The sequence below is a fragment of the Lolium perenne genome, chromosome 7 (assembly GCF_019359855.2).
Source record: "Lolium perenne isolate Kyuss_39 chromosome 7, Kyuss_2.0, whole genome shotgun sequence".
NCBI lineage: Eukaryota > Viridiplantae > Streptophyta > Magnoliopsida > Poales > Poaceae > Lolium > Lolium perenne.
Genome location: NC_067250.2, coordinates 14,537,686 through 14,556,652, shown reverse-complemented (window position 1 = coordinate 14,556,652; position 18,967 = coordinate 14,537,686). Strand labels below are relative to the sequence as shown.

Below are 18,967 nucleotides of genomic sequence, written 5' to 3'. Positions count from 1 at the left end.
TCTCTCTCCCGTGAACTGAGCGGCGGCGGCAAGAATCTGATCAGGCGCGGCGACGGGAGAAGGCGACGGGATTACTCCAGACGGCGGGAGCAGGTTTGTTCTCTCCTTGCTCGGCCAACATCACAGACTGTGGAGATGGGACAGAGTGGAGGGCGTGGTGGCCGAGATGGACGGGAAGCATAGGCATCCTGGGAGCGGCGACAAGCATGTCGACGCGGTGGTCTGGATGCTCTGCTCGCCCTCTCTCTATTCCTTCTCTCTTTGTACCTGTGCCTTGGTATGAGACGACAGAGGAGGCCGGGGCGGTGGCCTGGGATGCTCCGCTTGTCTCTCTCTCCAATCTATATCTATACCTACTAATAAAGGAAGGAAGGTTTCTCCCCAAAATTTTCGTCCAACACTTTTTTGGACGATTTTATCCTCCCACTAAAATACATATTACACACAATGCCACCGAAAAGTGAAAAAACGGTTCGACTCTTTTTCTCTCCCGCGGACTCCACTCGCGCACGCGCCAGGCTCGCCCGGCCGCCATGCGTCGAGATGTCGAAACTATTGGGCTTTTTTGGTCAAAATATCGCAGCGCCGGCTCACGAACACATATTTTGTGTCAAATAGTCCCACCTCGCTCGCGTATTACGAGTTCCACCGGTTTATATGCCTAAATTTTGTAGGTTATAACAAGCTGATTTGGAACAACAAGTATCAGCAAAGATGGAATGCATGAATCGAACACTGCTGGGCCCCGATTGAAGGAGGGAATTAAACGAAGGAGAAAGGATCACGATCCGCAGAATTTGGGGAAGGAGGAAATTAAAGATGCAAAATAGAGGAAATTACACGCTGGAGGCATAAGGACGGAATCGATGAGATGAAATTGGGAAAAAGCCTCGGAGGAGAGATCCCGGCGCCGAGCGATGTAGTCCTGGCGACGCTCAATCGATGAGACGAAATTGGGAAAAAGCCTCGGAGGAGAGATCCCGGCGCCGAGCGATGTAGTCCTGGCGACGCTCCTCTTAGCCGAGCCCCAGGCACCCGCTATGTGCAGGAGGCGCGGAGACGGGGGGACCCGCGCGGCGGCGCTCCCGGCAGATATGGGCGGCGGGGAGATCTTCATAGACGCAGAGATGTGTGGGGCGAGGTGCTCCGGTCCCGGTCCGGCGAGGTGAGGCGGCGAACGCGGGTCAGGTGAGCGAGCGCTGGCATTGGGGGTTCGGGACGCGACCGAGCGTACTGTGAGGAGGCGGCGGGGGATGGAATAGAAATGACCAAGTGAGGCTCTAGGGTTGGTGTCCGACTGGGCCTTTTTGGGCTGGCCGGATACTGGGCTGCAAAGAGCAATTCTCTTTTATTTATTTCTCCAAAACCTTTTTATGATCACGTGGTCCCAAACATGAACCGTGGCCTAGGAAGCCCACAGTAAATAATTTGAGTGAATTTTTAAAACCTCTTAACTTTTTTGTATAAATTTAGTTGAACAATTATTCGTGAACAATAGATTCATGCTCTAGCTCTTAATGTTAGGGTAATCTTATAATGTTAGGGTATTCTTATGAACTGACCAAACTTTAGTTAACGGACAATTTTATTCTCATTGTCAATATGAATAAGGCAACAAAATATTTGTTTTCACATAAAAAGCGCAACATAGAATGGTTCGTCTTTGAGTATTTATTTCCCGATGCAACGCACGGGCGCTTCTGCTAGTTCTCTCTAATTCCTCTAACTAGTTAAACTAAATTCACTCTCGTTTGTGCAAGGGAACGAGCTGGTGGAGAGCAGATCAGTACCTAGCAAACCGAAGTAAATAATTTGTGGAATTCACTTCAATCAGTGGTATATTGTTGCACGGGTAATTTCACCATATTAGTAAAGAGGTCACCATTACAGAATATTCACTCACCATCCCTCAACCCAACCACATTTTGCATTTCCAGCCAAATGAAAAATTAGCTCATCTGTCACACTCAACCAAACAAGAAAATTGCTATCCCTAACCAGCTGGTTAGGGTTGCCCTAATTCCCTAAAGGATAGTCCCTGAACCAAACAGCCCCTAAATGATCTGACGTTGTTGAACAAAAAAATTCTGATTTTCAGAATCTGGTATCTTTTCACCTGATACATCCCCTCATGATAGAACCATTGGAATGATAGTACAATCTTCTTACATAAGTATTACAATCTTTTTAATGTGTAGGAGAGCACGCGCCTTGTACTAGTACAGGTACATACACAGACTAAAGCACACCCAAACACGAAATATATATATCGCCTGCTACGTGCATGCATGCGTATATATGCACTGGCCCTTGTTGGAGGCTTGAACTGATGGATCACACGGCAGCCATGAGTCCGACATGGTCTCGCTCCAGCACGCCGGCGTGCGTGAGCAGCGCCCACAGGTGCGTGATGAATTCCCCACCTTTGGTCAGGGCCTCCAGGTGTGCCTGGGCCTGTGCATCCTTACACGGCGCGATGTAGAGCATCATCTCTGCCCAGAAATCAGAGAGCACTTTCCACTGCAACTTCTTGTCCTGGATCTCCTCCGTCAGCTGCCTCGCAAGCCGAGCGCCCTGTACGACGAGGCGAGGATCGTCATCGCTGGTGTCGGTGATGATACTGTTCAGTTTATCACACTTTTGCCCCATCTTCTTGGTGCCTTTGAGCAGTTTGCAAGTTTCATCAATGGCCTCTTCGAGCATGGACACCGTGTCGAAGCTGTGACCGGGCAGGAGGTCCGGTGCAAAAGCTATGAGGTACGCGCAGTACTGAGAAAGACTGGAGGCCACCTTGGAGGTCTTGGAGATGGCGGTATTATCTTCTTCGGAGAGCTCCGGCAGCTGCTTGTTCTTTTTTGAGTGTGCAGCATCCAGCTTGTGCTTGCAGATAGTCGTTGCGATGTGCCACACCAGTATCGTGTGGGCCACCTTCCCGTCGATCGCTATGAGCGTCGCACGCCCATGTCAGCTTCTCGTGCACACCATTGTCTTGCAGCGACCTTATCCCATTGGTCATGTGGCCGTTGCTTCTGACGAGGGAGGCGATGACTGCTTGCTTCACTTCTATCGACAGGTTCTCAGGCTTGCCTCTCTGACAGCCCTTCATGGCCTTGTTAACCAGTCCTAGAGTTACATAGTGAAGAAAACTACTAGCCCAACGTGTGCAGTCGTACTTTCGGAGGAGAGAGTACTGCCCGAGTTTGTTCTCCCATGGCCGGTGCGCCTCCAACCTCAGAAGAAGACTGATGATTGTACGAGGAAACCAACCTTGGAGTATAGGCATTCTTACATAGCTTCGGATCAACGCCACCTTGAACCATCCGGACGCCATGTGTAGGTACATCTGGAATGCCTCCAAAAAAGTCACGACGGCCATCAAGAAGAGAGTGAGGGCGGTGTGTGCAGGGAAGTTGTGACCGTTGTCATCCGATTTTTTGCATGTCTTGAAGAGCTGGTACGTGAGCCACGAGCAGAGGAAGACCATGACAACAGGGAGGCAGAGCGCCAAGCAGCCGACTTTGTAGTAGAGGTAAGGGTACCTTGTATAGTACAAATCGTACACAAAAGCAAGCTCTACCTCGATGACCCTGAACACTCGCTTATATGCCTTGTCCCCGATGAGCAAACCCTGGAAAACAAGGTCCTTTGTCTTCTTTAGGTTGGCTTCAACTAGTTCAAAACCAGCGAACCTTCGGTGGAGCATCTTGGATAGAGCCATGGAAAGGCACACATCCTTGAGCCGCAAACCCCTCTCGGAGCATAATAGGCTTCCCTTGCACTGCCAGATCTCCTCCACAGTGATGATCTTCATGTCCTCCGCCTCCATGTCCTTGGGTTTCTTGACATTGCTTTTCAGCCGATTCTCACCGGCGACAATATACCGGTAGCCCTCCATGCTTACGGGGTTGGGCTGCCGACCAGATGCAACCTGCCGCTGGTCCCCTCGCTTCATGTAGTCAGCGATTGGCTTCACGTTCTTCCAGAGCAGGTGGGACTTGCTGGCCATCCGCATGGACGTGATCCGCACATATGACTGGACGGCGTTCACGACCAAAATGGCACAGAGCGGCCTTAGGTACTGGGGAACATCTGCGTGGTAAAGTGCGACGATGAAAACCACAAGCACTCCCTTGATAAGGTGCTTCACGTGGTAGCTCTTCCAGTTATCGACGTCACTGAGGTTGCAGGCCATGAGGTTGTCGGTACCACCGAGAAGCATGAGGAGGCTCACAGCCCACACGGGGAACTCTTCGAAGTGGTAGTCGGAATCTTGCATGAGACCCAGGGTGTAGCTCACCAGCAAGTATGAGAGCGTGTAGGTTCCCAACACGACGGCGTGGACAAACTTGTGGCTCGACCTCCGTCGTAGCGTGCCCAGTACATGCAGGAGGAAAAGGGCGAGCACGCCTACGACAAAAAGAACTGTTGCAAACACCAACTTAAAACCATGGTCTACATGAGAGCATGTATAATCCGTGTCGGCGGGCTGGGTGGTAGTGGTAGTGGTAGTGCTACTAGTGGGGCTGGGTGCTAAATCCATGGCGCGGGCAGATATTGTTTATTGACACTTTCTGATCCGTCTAGGCTCTACGTTTTTTGTTGCTCTCTTCCTACCTTTTTATAGCCGGCGAAGAGGAAGCGGCACCAAGTTTGCACTAGCTAGATCCCCGGGATTTGCTTGCATTGGATGACTGGATGTTTGGGGTCGACGACCTGACTGGCGCCCCCATGTCAAGTCAACCCGCAAAGAACAAGTAAACCCTACTGGGTGATGGGAGGAAACGGGCTATAGGGCCAAGCCGTCCAGTGTCCAAGTTGCCCAAGTGGTGCCTCTGGTGGCTCCTGTTGAACGGCGACACTTTCAGATTTAGCTCGTAACGGTAAACGGACGCCTCTACGGGACAGCGAGCTTTGAAAATCCCCTCAACGAGAAATGCTTGAGAAAGCAACTAACCAAAATTTCCGCGGCTCGCGTTCCCTACTGCATGAGACGACGACTTGACGCGTGAAAGTTGCGGCAACGGTCGAGGTGCTATAATTTAGGGCTCTATCTCAAGCTAGTACGTAGCATTTTCATCGTATGATAAAATCATGGCATGCAAAATCCACATGGCTCAGGTCTATCAAGTCTCATGTTGCTTTGTACCACCTTGCTTTAAATGAAGTTTATAATTATAAATATTCGTCATTCTTATTGTGAAATTACATGCTTAATTGATTCAATACGAATGAAAACCGATGCTTCTCTGGCCTGGCCAGTGGAACCATATTGGTGCCTCCTAACAAACAGCGACACTTTCAGATGTAGCACCAATTGATGTCGTAGGCCGATGCTTCTGTGGCCAATAAGCCTTCAAAGTCCCCGCAATAAGGGGTTTGACCTAGCTTGAGAAAGCAATTAGGTGAGCTTTTGTGGCTCGCGTTTCTTACTGCGTAGGACAATAACTTGACGCGTGAAAGATGTGGCAACGACGTAAGGAATGCATTTATCAAAAAAATGCTTCTGTGGCCAATAAGCCTTCAAAGTCCCCGCAATAAGGGGTTTGACCTAGCTTGATTAAGCAATTAGGTGAGCTTTTGTGGCTCGCGTTTCTTACTGCGTAGGACAATAACTTGACGCGTGAAAGATGTGGCAACGACGTAAGGAATGCATTTATCAAAAAAAATGCTTCTGTGGCCAATAAGCCTTCAAAGTCCCCGCAATAAGGGGTTTGACCTAGCTTGAGAAAGCAATTAGGTGAGCTTTTGTGGCTCGCGTTTCTTACTGCGTAGGACAATAACTTGACGCGTGAAAGATGTGGCAACGACGTAAGGAATGCATTTATCAAAAAAAATGCTTCTGTGGCCAATAAGCCTTCAAAGTCCCCGCAATAAGGGGTTTGACCTAGCTTGAGAAAGCAATTAGGTGAGCTTTTGTGGCTCGCGTTTCTTACTGCGTAGGACAATAACTTGACGCGTGAAAGATGTGGCAACGACGTAAGGAATGCATTTATCAAAAAAAAATGCTTCTGTGGCCAATAAGCCTTCAAAGTCCCCGCAATAAGGGGTTTGACCTAGCTTGAGAAAGCAATTAGGTGAGCTTTTGTGGCTCGCGTTTCTTACTGCGTAGGACAATAACTTGACGCGTGAAAGATGTGGCAACGACGTAAGGAATGCATTTATCAAAAAAATGCTACATGGCCAATAAGCCTTCAAAGTCCCCGCAATAAGGGGTTTGACCTAGCTTGAGAAAGCAATTAGGTGAGCTTTTGTGGCTCGCGTTTCTTACTGCGTAGGACAATAACTTGACGCGTGAAAGATGTGGCAACGACGTAAGGAATGCATTTATCAAAAAAAACATAAGGAATGCATAATTTATGGCTCTATCGCGAGCCATCAGCATTTTCATCACTCTGATAAAGATTGGATATCGAATCTATGTTGCTCATATATGTCAAGTCAGAAGTGTTCCATTGCTTTATTCGCTTGCTTACTTAATCATGATGTTATCCATTATTGCTATATTTGAGTGAAGTGTCATGTCTGTCAAGTCTCATGTTTCCTTGTATCATATTGTTTCAAATGAAGTTTAACCATAAAAGCATTTCTACTTTCATTCCAAACATGCATATATATAATTGTTTGATACGATATGAAGGAAAACCATCATTGGGTTACATTGTTTTTTGTACTAACTTAGACTTCTCTCTCAGGAAAACTATTCAACAAAAACTCGATGAAGCCACCGGAAAGATCAGATTTATTTAAGCTTATATTCTACCATATAAATGGCTTCTGCTTCCATAAACCCCCAAGACTGAAATGTTTTCTTGAGTTAAACACAACGACGGCTGAGATTAAACGTTACTTGTTCGGGGTTAGAGGTGATGACTGAGATTAAACTATACCACGATATTCTTTTGGGGGTTTGCACTGTTTTGAGGCTTGGGGGTCTAGAAAAGCACAAGCCCATATGAATTCAGATTTCATCGAACATATATTCTACCATATGAATGAAACATATTAAAAGAAAGACGATTGTTGCCTACCAAAACTCACCGGCGAGCAGCGACGAGCAACACGAAGAGCCGGGAGACTCCCAGAACTGCTGGTGGGCCCTGGTCCCTCGGGCAACGGCCCGCAAAACTCCGGCACACGTCCTGGTTGTTGCGAGGGCGTGCCACCTGACCTATACCTGGTCAGGAAGGTGATGGATTGTTTCAATTAATTTCCTGCATGGCAGACACGTAAACATTAAATCCGAGCCTCGATCGGCTCTCAGGTTACCCTGTGAATCGGCTCAAAGAGCCGATTGACCCATGGTCCGTATTGGATCTACGAAAGCATGGGGATCATGCTTTATCAAAACCAAGCTAAATCGATCTACGACAGTCTAGGGTTTTCACCGCATAACTGGAACGTCCTACACGTAGTTGAGCCTGGCAGATACGAAAGATAACAGAAAACTAGTCCTGGAAAAGGCCTAAAAACCAACATAGGGTTGATTCCCGGAACAACTCCTCTAGGATCGGCAAACCATACCATACGCACTACTGGATCATTCAACCCGTTTGCAAGGCCTAACCATGCGGATATCAAACTAATCCTTGGAGAACAAGGAACAACCATAACAGATCAGATCTACTAAATAAAGACCAAGCAAGTTGCTGCCCTTACACCTAAGATAGGTGCAAAGGCAGCTAGATATTTAAGGGCAGCATAACTAACCAAATATATCGGAAAAGCATCGATGTTAGCCCTAAAACATCTATGATAGCAGTATTACTCGCCATCAACAAGGCTTCAGTACGAGCAACACAAAACAACGAATAAACTGATACTGCCTAGATCGCAAGATGCGATCTATACAGCATGACGCTTACCCGGAAGAAACCCAAGAAACAAGGGGTGGCGATGCGCCTAGATTGTGTTTGTTGTGAACGTGATCGTCCTCTTTCCTCAATAACCCTAGGTACATATTTATAGTCCGTGGACTTTCTATTTTTGGAATAAACCTAACTGTGTACGAACTAAACTCTATCTCTTAATTCTAACTGAAACGTAATCTACCATAATGTACAGATACACGGGCAATCTAGCCCAAATTCTCGCAGGAGGCCGATTCAGAAACACCTTATGTGCATATCCTCTAAGCCCATCTCAATCACGGCCCAACTCCCAATGTGGCTAAAATCTGGCGATAACACATGCCCCCCTGGTTTTGGCAATAATAATTTCAAAACCACTCTGTTTTTCTTCATCGGGTTACGCGTTGCAGAGCAGAACCGCTGCAGTGCCCTTCCATCATGATGCCTTGCCTTCTCAACTTCTCCGTACTGCACGATTTGACAGTTTTGGCACCGCACCCTCAGAAACCGCCACAACATTGAATCAGCTTCCACTATATCTCCTTTATTTAACCTCTCTTTCACCTCATCAACCGATGGTTTTGAGACATGGTGGTCCATGTGGAAAACTCATGCCTTCAGGAGAGCTCTGGGACCGTTGCTGAGACAACTCGATGCCGAATATGATATCCCCGCAGAACATGTACTACCACTCGCAAATTTTCACTCGCAAATTTTCTTGAAGTGGCTTATAATGACTTTTATAACCTTGCTCTGTCTCTTTGCAGCAACAAGATGGTCCAGAACCTACCCATGATGATGGCTCCCCCTTTGAATTCCTCCCACCGGCTCCGGTGGTCCTCTTCTGCAAAAGCTCGCCACCCTTGAAAAAGATCGTGATGCAGAGCCAGCCGATTTCACCAAAATCGACTTCCAAGAGCAAAGTCTCTTCCGGGCCAGCTGCCCCCCGGGCCCCAATCAAGGCGAGAACGGCAGTGAGGAAAGTAGCCGCCAGGAAAACTTTGAAGCGCCGGAACCCTTCTCCAGATCAAGAGAGCTTGCACGTACGTTGATCCATGCACTGACTGGTTTCATCTATCCTTATGGGCTTCTGCAAACATACTTGTGCTTACTAACTCTAACTCTTTTTTTATAGGCCTCCACCGAAGACCACTCCAGCGAGGCAACACAATCCAGTCGAGGGGATTCGAGCTCGGGCAACTCTGGGAAAATCACCATGCAGAGCCAGCCAGATTTGCCACCATCGGCTTCCAGGAAAAGGCCAGTTCCTGAACCTGTTGCCCCCCAAGCTCCAATCAGCGCGGGGCAGGGCGGTCAACGCACAAAGAGCCGATGCATCAAGAGGGCTCGAAAGGAACCGCAAGCCCCTTCATCCAACCAAGAGGCCTCAAATGTAATTACCCTTCATACTCCTCCCGGCTCATCTTTCATGCTAATCCACTGCTGCTCGCATCGGCTAACCACCTACTTTGCAGACGGATGACACTTCTAGTGGGGGAGTCGAGGAAGTTCTGATGCCCTCCGCAAACCTGGATCTAACAATCCCTGTAGGTGCTGTTGACAAGGTCACCAATTTGGCCAAGCCCCCAGCAGAAACACAAGAGCCGACTACCTCATCATCGGCTGTCCCCCTGGTCTCAGGAGAGGTATACTCCTTTCGTTTGGCTCACCCTTCCCTTTTGCTGCATACTGACGCTGTTTATGTTTGTCAGGGTTGTGACCTCTCGGGCTTGCTAACGTTCGACCCTGAATCCATCGAACCAGCTCCTTCTACGGCATGCGATGAACCACGACCCAGCGCCGTCCAACGTCAATTCCAGCGTCTCAAAGCCCTGCTTTCCTCCCCGATCGAGGCGTTGGTCGAAGACCCCGAGGAAGTGAAGAGTGTTCTTGAAGAAATCCAGCACCACCTCCCGGTAACGTTGCAGGTGAAACTTTGGCCAGTTGTGACTCTGCCTGCCTACAGGTCAAGGGTGAAGTTAGCTCGTCAGAGAATCGATCTACGCCACGTCCAACTTCCGTTGAATACCGATATTGCAGACAAATGTCAGCGGCTTAACGAGAAAAAGGCGGCCTTAGATGCCAAAACTGACACCTCTGTCAGCACTGCCGAACTTGAGACCTTGCGAAAGGAATTGGAGGACCTTGAAGAGAGGGTCCGGGCAACCAAACAGCTTATTTCTGATAAGGAAGCTCTTATTGCCCGCTCCCAAGAAGAAGCAGAAGGCCTCAAAGCTCAACTGAAAACTGATCTGGCAGAAATACGTGACCTGCAGAAGCAGCTAGTGACGGGCAAGGACGAAGATGATGAGGCCGAGATCGCCGAGGTGGATCGTGTCCGTGCTGACGCCCTCCGTGCCTTCGAGGCATTCCTTCCATATAGCCTATCCATGTAACCTGATAACTGCTCGTAACAGCTTGTACCTCTAGAGTCGATGGCTGCGCATCAGCTTTTTAATCTAAAGTCGATGTTTGTGCATCGGCTGTACTTTATGTCCTGTTGCTTCGTATATTTTATTATTTTGGTTTTTTTACCGGCCGATTTCATGCATCGGCCCCCATATTTCACTGTCCGTCATTCCACATACTTGGGAAATATTTCTTGAGATGTTGACCATTGACAGCCAATGGGAACTTCACACCGCTCAGCTCCTCAAGCATGTATGCGTTACCCTTTAAAACTTGGTCGACCCTGTACGGCCCGTGCCAATTTGGAGACCATTTACCATACACTGCATCCTTAGTCCCCAATGGCAATACAGCTTCCCATACCAGATCACCAACGTGGAACGCCTTTGGTCTTACCTTCTTATTATATGCGCGAGCTACCTTGGCTTTGTTCTCTTTAATTTTCTCAAGCGACCAAAGTCTAAGTTCCGTTAGATCCTCAATACTATCACTCATTAGGGTTGCATATTCTTCAGTTGTTAGATCGTTCTGAAACGTAACGCGTCTCGACCCATCCGTGATTTCCCAGGGCAATACGGCTTCTTGTCCATAGACCAGATGGTATGGCGAGGTTTTTATTGCCCCATGGCATGACATGCGATAAGCCCACAAGGCCTCTGACAATACCTCGTGCCAACGTCTAGGGTGCTCGTCGACTTTCCTCTTAATCAACTTGATAAGGCTCTGGTTGGACACTTCAGCTTGCCCATTTGCATGAGCATAGTATGGCGATGATCGGATCAACTTAATTCCCATGTCCTCGCAGAACTTTCTAAACTCGCGAGAAATGAAGACCGAACCTCCATCGGTCGTGATAGTCTGGGGAATCCCGAATCTATGAATGACATGTTCCTTCACGAAATTGATAACATCTTGTGATGCCACTGACTTCATAGGGACGGCTTCCACCCATTTAGTGAAATAATCTGTAATGGCCAAAATCCAATTATGGCCTTTGCTCGATGGAGGATTGATTTTGCCGATCATATCCATGCCCCAACCTCGAAATGGCCAAGGCTTGATGATGGGGTTCATTGCTGATGCGGGAACCATCTGAATTTTCCCAAACATCTGACACGCTTGACACCCTTTGTAGTACTTAAAGCAATCCTCAAGCATGGTGGGCCAATAAAACCCCGATCGCCTGATCAACCATTTCATCTTATGAGCCGATTGGTGAGTTCCACAGGCGCCTTCGTGTACTTCGTGTAAGAGCCGATTTGACTCGGCAGGTCCCAGACATTTGAGAAGTAACCCTTCCAAAGTCCTGTAGAACATGTCATCTCCTATCAGGACATATTTCATGGCCTTGTACCTTATCTGTTTAGGTTCCCCCCGAGCCGGATCTTTCAAGTAATTGAAGATATCGGCTCTCCAGTCATCCGGTTCCAGGAACTGTACCTAAACATCGGCTCCACCTGCTACGTCTTTGTAGCCTGACGCCCTCTGTGCAAGATCGTTGGCCTCGGTATTTTGCGACCTCGGGATCCAACTGAAGTTTATGTACCTAAATTGTGCCATCAGCTCACGGCATTGCATCCATAATGGGAAGAGGGATTCGCTCTCGCATTTGTATTCCTCCGTGAGTTGGGAAATCACCAATTTTGAGTCTCCAAAAACTTCCACTGCTTCTGCCCCGGCTTCCATAAGCAACTCCATTCCCTTGCGTAATGCTTCATACTCAGCGACATTGTTGGTGCAAGGGGTAGGTAGCCTAATGGAGAAGGAATATGTTGCCCCCCGAGGCGACACGAGTAGAATGCCGATGCCGCAACCATCATCACAAGCCGATCCAGCGAAAAACATGGCCCATGCACGCACAGACAGTGCTGCTATATCAGTGTTGATTCGTTCAACAATAAGATCGGCCAACGCTTGCCCCTTGACTGCTTTCGCAGGCTGATACCGGAGATCAAATTCCGATAATGCAAACATCCACTTACCGAGTCGGCCTTTCAACACAGGAGCCGACATCATATGTTTGATGACATCTGATTTGCATATGATGAAAATTTCCGCTGACAGCAAGACGTGACGAAGCTTGGTGCAGGTAAAAAATAGGAAGAGGCACAACTTCTCGATCTCAGGGTACCTAGTTTCTGCATCCAATATCCTTCTGCTGAGGTAGAAAGCAACTCTCTCCAGACCATCATAAAGTTGTACCACCACTGAGGCGATGGAAGTGTCAGCTACTGACAAGTAAATATAGAATGGTCTGTCTTGCTGGGGCGGAACCAACACAGGTGGCTTCGTTAGATACTCTTTAATCTCGTCAAATGCTTGCTGTTGCTCTGCCCCCCAGCGAAACTCCTCATCAGATTTAATTTTTACCAGTCCCATGAACGGCTCGGTTCGCCCTGACAGATTGGAGATGAACCTTCTGACGAAGTTGATTTTGCCGAAGAGACACTGGAGTTCCTTCTTCGTGGTAGGTGGCTTCATTGTTCGCACTGCCTCCTGACTTTTCAAGCCGATCTCAATTCCGCGTTCATGAACCAAGAAACCCAAGAATTGACCGGCCGTTACACCAAAAGCACACTTCTTTGGATTCATTTTTAGCCCGCATTTTCTAGTTCGGTCCAGGATGCGTCGTAAATCCTCCAAGTGTCCTTCTACTGAAACAGACTTGACTACCACGTCATCAATGTAAATCTCCACCAACTTGCCGATCTGATCATGAAAGATGTAATTCATGGCTCTTTGGTATGTTGCGCCGGCATTTTTCAGTCCAAATGTCATGACTACATATTCAAACAAGCCCACTGAACCTGGTACTCTGAATGCAGTCTTGTGTATATCTTCTGGAGCCATAAAAATTTGGTTGTAACCGGCATTGCCATCCATGAAACTTAAAACCTTATGACCAGCAGCTGCATTGATCAACGTATCTGCTACCGGCATTGGATACTCATCATTTGGAGTGGCTCTATTGAGATCCCGAAAATCTATGGCGACGCGCCATCGGCCGTCCTTTTTCTCTACAGGTACGATACTAGAAATCCACTCAGCATACCTGCATGGCCTGATGAACCTGGCGTTCAACATTTTCTCGATCTCTTTCTTGACTTCTTCTAAAATTTCGACCTTCATCTATCGTGCTCGCTGCTGGAACGGCCGAAATCCTTTCTTAAGAGGGAGCCGATGCTCAATGATGCTCCTATCTAACCCGGGCATCTCTGTATAATCCCAGGCAAAGCAATCTGGGTAGTCTTTCAACAAAGCTATCATCAGGCCCCTCAGATGCGGATCTAACTTTTTGCTGATAAATGTTGGTCGTGGCTTATCCCCAGGACCAATGTCAATCTCTTCTAGCTCATCAGCCGATGTAAATCCATATCCTAACTTTCCCTCGCCTGTTAGATCGATGCTGAACACAGGCAAAACGTATGGTGAGGATAATTTGGGCCGATTGCTGGAATCGGCCCCCCTTTTAATTGTATTGCTCAATGAAGTTTTACAACTTATTCGTGCTCTACTACGGGAGGGAATCTCCCTACTACGACTACGTGACATGCTTGAGGTGAAATCATTGCTTTTTATTTTTGGGGGCCGATCGCAGGGATCGGCCTTGCCACGTACGTCCATTGACTTTTCTCTGGCTACTCTGTCAGGCCGGTGGATAAGACCAGCCTCACCCCGTTTTTTGTAGCTTCGATGCGCTCACAGCCATCCAAACTGACTCCAGAGATCGGCTCTTGGTCTTCTGCGTCCCAAATATTCATGCCAGCTATTGAGATCTCGATCGAGTCATCTGCATGAACGACCTCCACTTCATCTCCATCCCACTGTATCAGGCATTGGTGCATTGTGGATGGAATGCAGCAGTTGGCGTGAATCCAATCCCTCCCTAGCAGGACAGCGTAGGTGCTTTTGCTGTCGACGATGAAGAATGATGTAGGGATGGTTTTTCGGCCCACGGTTAGATCCACGTTCAGAACGCCTTGCGTTTCTGATGCTTGGCCGTTGAAGTCGCTTAGTGTGACATTGGTTTTGATCAGATCCGTGTTAGAGCGTCCCAAACGCCGTAGCATGGAGTATGGCATTATATTGACTGCCGCTCCCGTGTCAACCAACATCTTGTTGACAGGCTGCCCGTTGATATAACCTCTTAGATACAGGGCCTTCATATGTTTGTAGCTCTTCTCCCGTGGCTTTTCAAAGATAACTGGCCATGGGCCGCAGTCAAACTGTGCCACTGGCGCTTCTTCGCTTCTTGGAGCACAAAACTCTGACGGAAGAATGAACACCATATTTGTGCCAGCCGATGCCTTCGCATCGGTTTTTACTTGTTTGGGGCGCCATTCTTTCTTCTGTGGACGCATCTCTGTGTCCAACGTTTGCTGAATTTTCACGGCCAGATCGGGCCGCGCTTTCCTCAACGTGTGCAGGTATTGCGCCTCGGCTTCCTCCAAGCTATGTAGCCGCTGAACCCTACGCTTTTGGGAGTGACTGAGTCCATCAGGGCACCACCTTGGCCGGTGGTATCTATCTTCTTCTTCTTCTTCTGACTCCTCGAAATCCTCCACTCGAGATGGCTCAGCTCGTCTGTTCTGAGATGGGAGAGGCCCTAGACGTTTGAACACTGAAACCTCACCTGCGTCTTCCTTCTGCTGTCTACACTCCGGGCAGTTGTCGATTGTAGGCAATCGGCTCATTCCTGAATCCCAGCAGTGCTTAAAGAAAGGACAATCCCAGTGTCTGTCCATGTCTTCCTGCTCTCTTGGCTTCCCCTTAGCGCGACGCTCATACCCTTCGTCATCTCTATCATACCGACGATATTTTCCATTGTCTACATTAGACCGACGATATCTTTCGTCATCTATATCGTACCGCCGGCGTCGATCGTACTGACGCTCATATTTGTTAAGTAGATGCTCGGAGAGCAGTCGTTGATACCGAACGTTTTTCACTTGTTCCTCGGTGATGTACCGTCTGTCATCATATCGGGGCCGGTCACGTGGGCCGGCCTCCTCCTTTTCCTTGCCACGGAGGTGACCGCTTTCTTCTTTATCCCTGCTATGGTGGTATACAGGCCCTGCCATGTTAACACCGAATGAGAAATCTAGCTGACGCCTCGAGGAGTGATTGTGCTCCACCATGTTGACGCCAGGAAACGGTTGCGTGTCCACCTTCATGGCAAACTGACCGAAGATCAAATGGCCTTGTTCTATCGCTGTTTGGATCTGCCGACGCAACTCTTTGCAGTCATTGGTGATATGGGTGAACGAGTGATGCCACTTGCAGTACGGTCTCCCGTTCATCTCTTGCGCCGTAGGGATTTTATGGCCTTCGGGTAACTTCAGCTGTTTTTCCTTAAGCAATAAGTCAAATATTTGCTCGGCTTTGCTTACATCGAAGTCAAACCCTTTTGCAGGCCCTTGTTGTTTCACCCATTTGCAGGACACGGGATCTGCCCCCCGAGCCCATTCAGCCACAGCTACTTCCGGATCTTCTGCAGAGTCTCCAACTTCTTCTGTCTCGACCAGGCCTATCGGGCGCTTGAACTTGTCTTGGTACAATTCTGGGTGGCGCTACTCATACAATGTTAATTTCTGAGCCATGTGCGCCAGTGAATTGTATTCCACTTGGAAAGCCAGATCCTTGATCGGCGCTGCGAGGCCCAACACTGCCAGATCGACTGCTTCTTTCTCAGTTAAACGAGCCGAATAACATCGGTTCTTGACAGTCCTGAACCGCTGGATATATTCCGACACCGTTTCTCCACGCTTCTGCCGCACCTGCGCCAGATCGGCAATGCCAGCCTCGGTAGCTTCTGAGTGATATTGAATATGAAACTGCTCTTCCAGCTGCTTCCACGTCCGGACTGAATCTGGTGGCAACGAGGTGTACCACCCAAAAGCTGGCCCTGTGAGAGATTGCGCAAAAAACCTTACACGTAATGGGTCTGATGCTGAAATCATGCCCAACTGTGCCAAATATCGGCTCACATGCTCAATTGATCTAGACCTTTCTGATCCATTGAACTTTGAGAACTCAGGGAGCCGATACTTCGGCGGCAGTGGAATCAAATCGTATTCGTTGGGGTACGGCTTGGAATAGCCGATTGTTCTCCTCTTTGGCAGGATGCCGAACTGGTCTCTCAAGATTGTACTGATTTGTTCCACGGTATTAGCTGCAGGGGCTGAGCTTTCATGACTCGTTCCGGTGGCATATTTAGCTAACCACGCCTGTTTATCGGTGTCCGCTCCAGAAATCCCTCCTGTTGCAATCTGGTTCGTGCGCGCCAAGTTATTGCAGTCCGGCACGTATGTGCACACATATCCATGTGGGATCTCTTTAGGCGGCTCTTGCAGGAACTGGTAATCGCCAGGATCGCCTCCAATCTTGTAGACGACGTATGCCTCAGTGAACCCGACGGCTCTGGAGCGGCAAGCGCGAATGGCAACTGCGGTCTGGTTTGGAACGGTATCTCTCCCTGGTGAGTACCTAGGGCAGGCCCTCATGGAGAGTACTGATGCTTCATGATTTCCTGAACCACGCGAACCGCAACGCGCTCGAAAGCGTTCACCAGGCTCTCAGAATGACGGTGTAGAGAATGAGCCACCATGTAATTAACTTCCTGGCGCAGAGCTCTGGTGCGTTCCTCTGAAGGGATGGATAGATCTACCTCATCGAGAACGCCTTCGGGTGAGAACCCTCTCCACCTAATGCCATGTTTACGGGTCCTCTCGAAAGAGCCGATGAGATCAGACTCGAAGACAGCTTTAATCTCATCATATTTCTTCTTGTGCTCCTCAGGCAGTTCTTCGTACGTGATTGGTGGCTCCGCCATCTTAGCTGCAGATGTTGACGCAGTTGCTGTAGAATGTCCCACCGGGCGTGCCAGAATGTGTTGCCTGCCAAAACTCACCGGCGAGCAGCGGCGAGCAACACGAAGAGTCGGGAAGCTCCCAGAACTGCTGGTGGGCCCTGGTCCCTCGGGCAACGGCCCGCAAAACTCCGGCACACGTCCTGGCTGTTGCGAGGGCGTGCCACCTGACCTATACCTGGTCAGGAAGGTGATGGATTGCTTCAATTAATTTCCTGCATGGCAGACACGTAAACATTAAATCCGAGCCTCGATCGGCTCTTAGGTTACCCTGTGAATCGGCTCAAAGAGCCGATTGACCCATGGTCCGTATTGGATCTACGAAAGCATGGGGATCCTGATTTATCAAAACAAAGCTAAATCGATCTATGACAGTCTAGGGTTTTCACCGCATAACTGGAACGTCCTACACGTAGTTGAGCCTGGCAGATACGAAAGATAACAGAAAACTAGTCCTGGAAAAGGCCTAAAAACCAACATAGGGTTGATTCCCGGAACAACTCGTCTAGGATCGGCAAACCATACCTTACGCACTACTGGATCATTCAACCCGTTTGCAAGGCCTAACCATGCGGATATCAAACTAATCCTTGGAGAACAAGGAACAACCATAACAGATCAGATCTACTAAATAAAGACCAAGCAAGTTGCTGCTCTTACACCTAAGATAGGTGCAAAGGCAGCTAGATATTTAAGGGCAGCATAACTAAGCAAATATATCGGAAAAGCATCGATGTTAGCCCTAAAACATCTATGATAACAGTATTACTCGCCATCAACAAGGCTTCAGTACGAGCAACACAAAACAACGAATAACTGATACTGCCTAGATCGCAAGATGCGATCTAGGCAGCATGACGCTTACCCGGAAGAAACCCTCGAAACAAGGGGTGGCGATGCGCCTAGATTGTGTTTGTTGTGAACGTGATCGTCCTCTTTCCTCAATGACCCTAGGTACATATTTATAGTCCGTGGACTTTCTATTTTTGGAATAAACCTAACTGTGTACGAACTAAACTCTATCTCTTAATTCTAACTGAAACGTAATCTACCATAATGTACAGATACACGGGCAATCTAGCCCAAATTCTCGTAGGAGGCCGATTCAGAAACACCTTATGTGCATATCCTCTAAGCCCATCTCAATCACGGCCCAACTCCCAATGTGGCTAAAATCTGGTGATAACAACGATAAACAAGTATCCTTAAGATTTCCTTTGTTAATAAAAATTCTTAAAAAAGGTCATCAGTTTCAGATATTGCAAGAAGTCTTCTAAGTGAAAACGGTATTTCTTTCTCTTCCTTCGAAAAATGGCCGGGTTTCTATAGAAAATGGAGAGTTCACCTCCAGCTGGTGGATGGTACAATGTGCAGCCAAAGCAAAATATTACTAATTGAAATCTAACATGTTTGTCCTTGTCCTTTAACCTTTGTTGGCAAACAGGACGACCTGAAGCTTGAAATTGAGAATATCAAAGTCAAGCTGCGACATCTTCAGAGGCTTCATGAAGTTGATCAGAATGAATCGGTTGACTCCCCTCAGAAAGTAAGGTTTATTCCTGAACACTAATTAAAAGTGCAGTGACTTACAATGCCTTAATTGTTTCTTGTTGTATCTTTGCTGTTAGTTACATGATAGCTTGGGAATTCGGCACGTCGAGGACCAAATTAAGCATAGAGGGATTGACCTGACAGAACATATGGCGAGGCGATTGGTAAGGCAAATGGAGACAGAAGAACATGATGTGACAAAAACAGAATCTCAACTCAACCAAGACTCTTCGAAAACGGAATCAACAGACTAATGGTGATCACCAAGGTGCCATCGAGAACAAAACAGGAC

General features: G+C 48.2%; 1 pseudogene; it reads right to left on the bottom strand.

Moving 5' to 3' along the window:
• Window positions 1-2,085: 2,085 nt before the first annotated feature.
• Window positions 2,086-4,592, bottom strand: LOC127311365 (uncharacterized; annotated as a pseudogene).
• Between the last annotated feature and the right edge of the window lie 14,375 nt (window positions 4,593-18,967).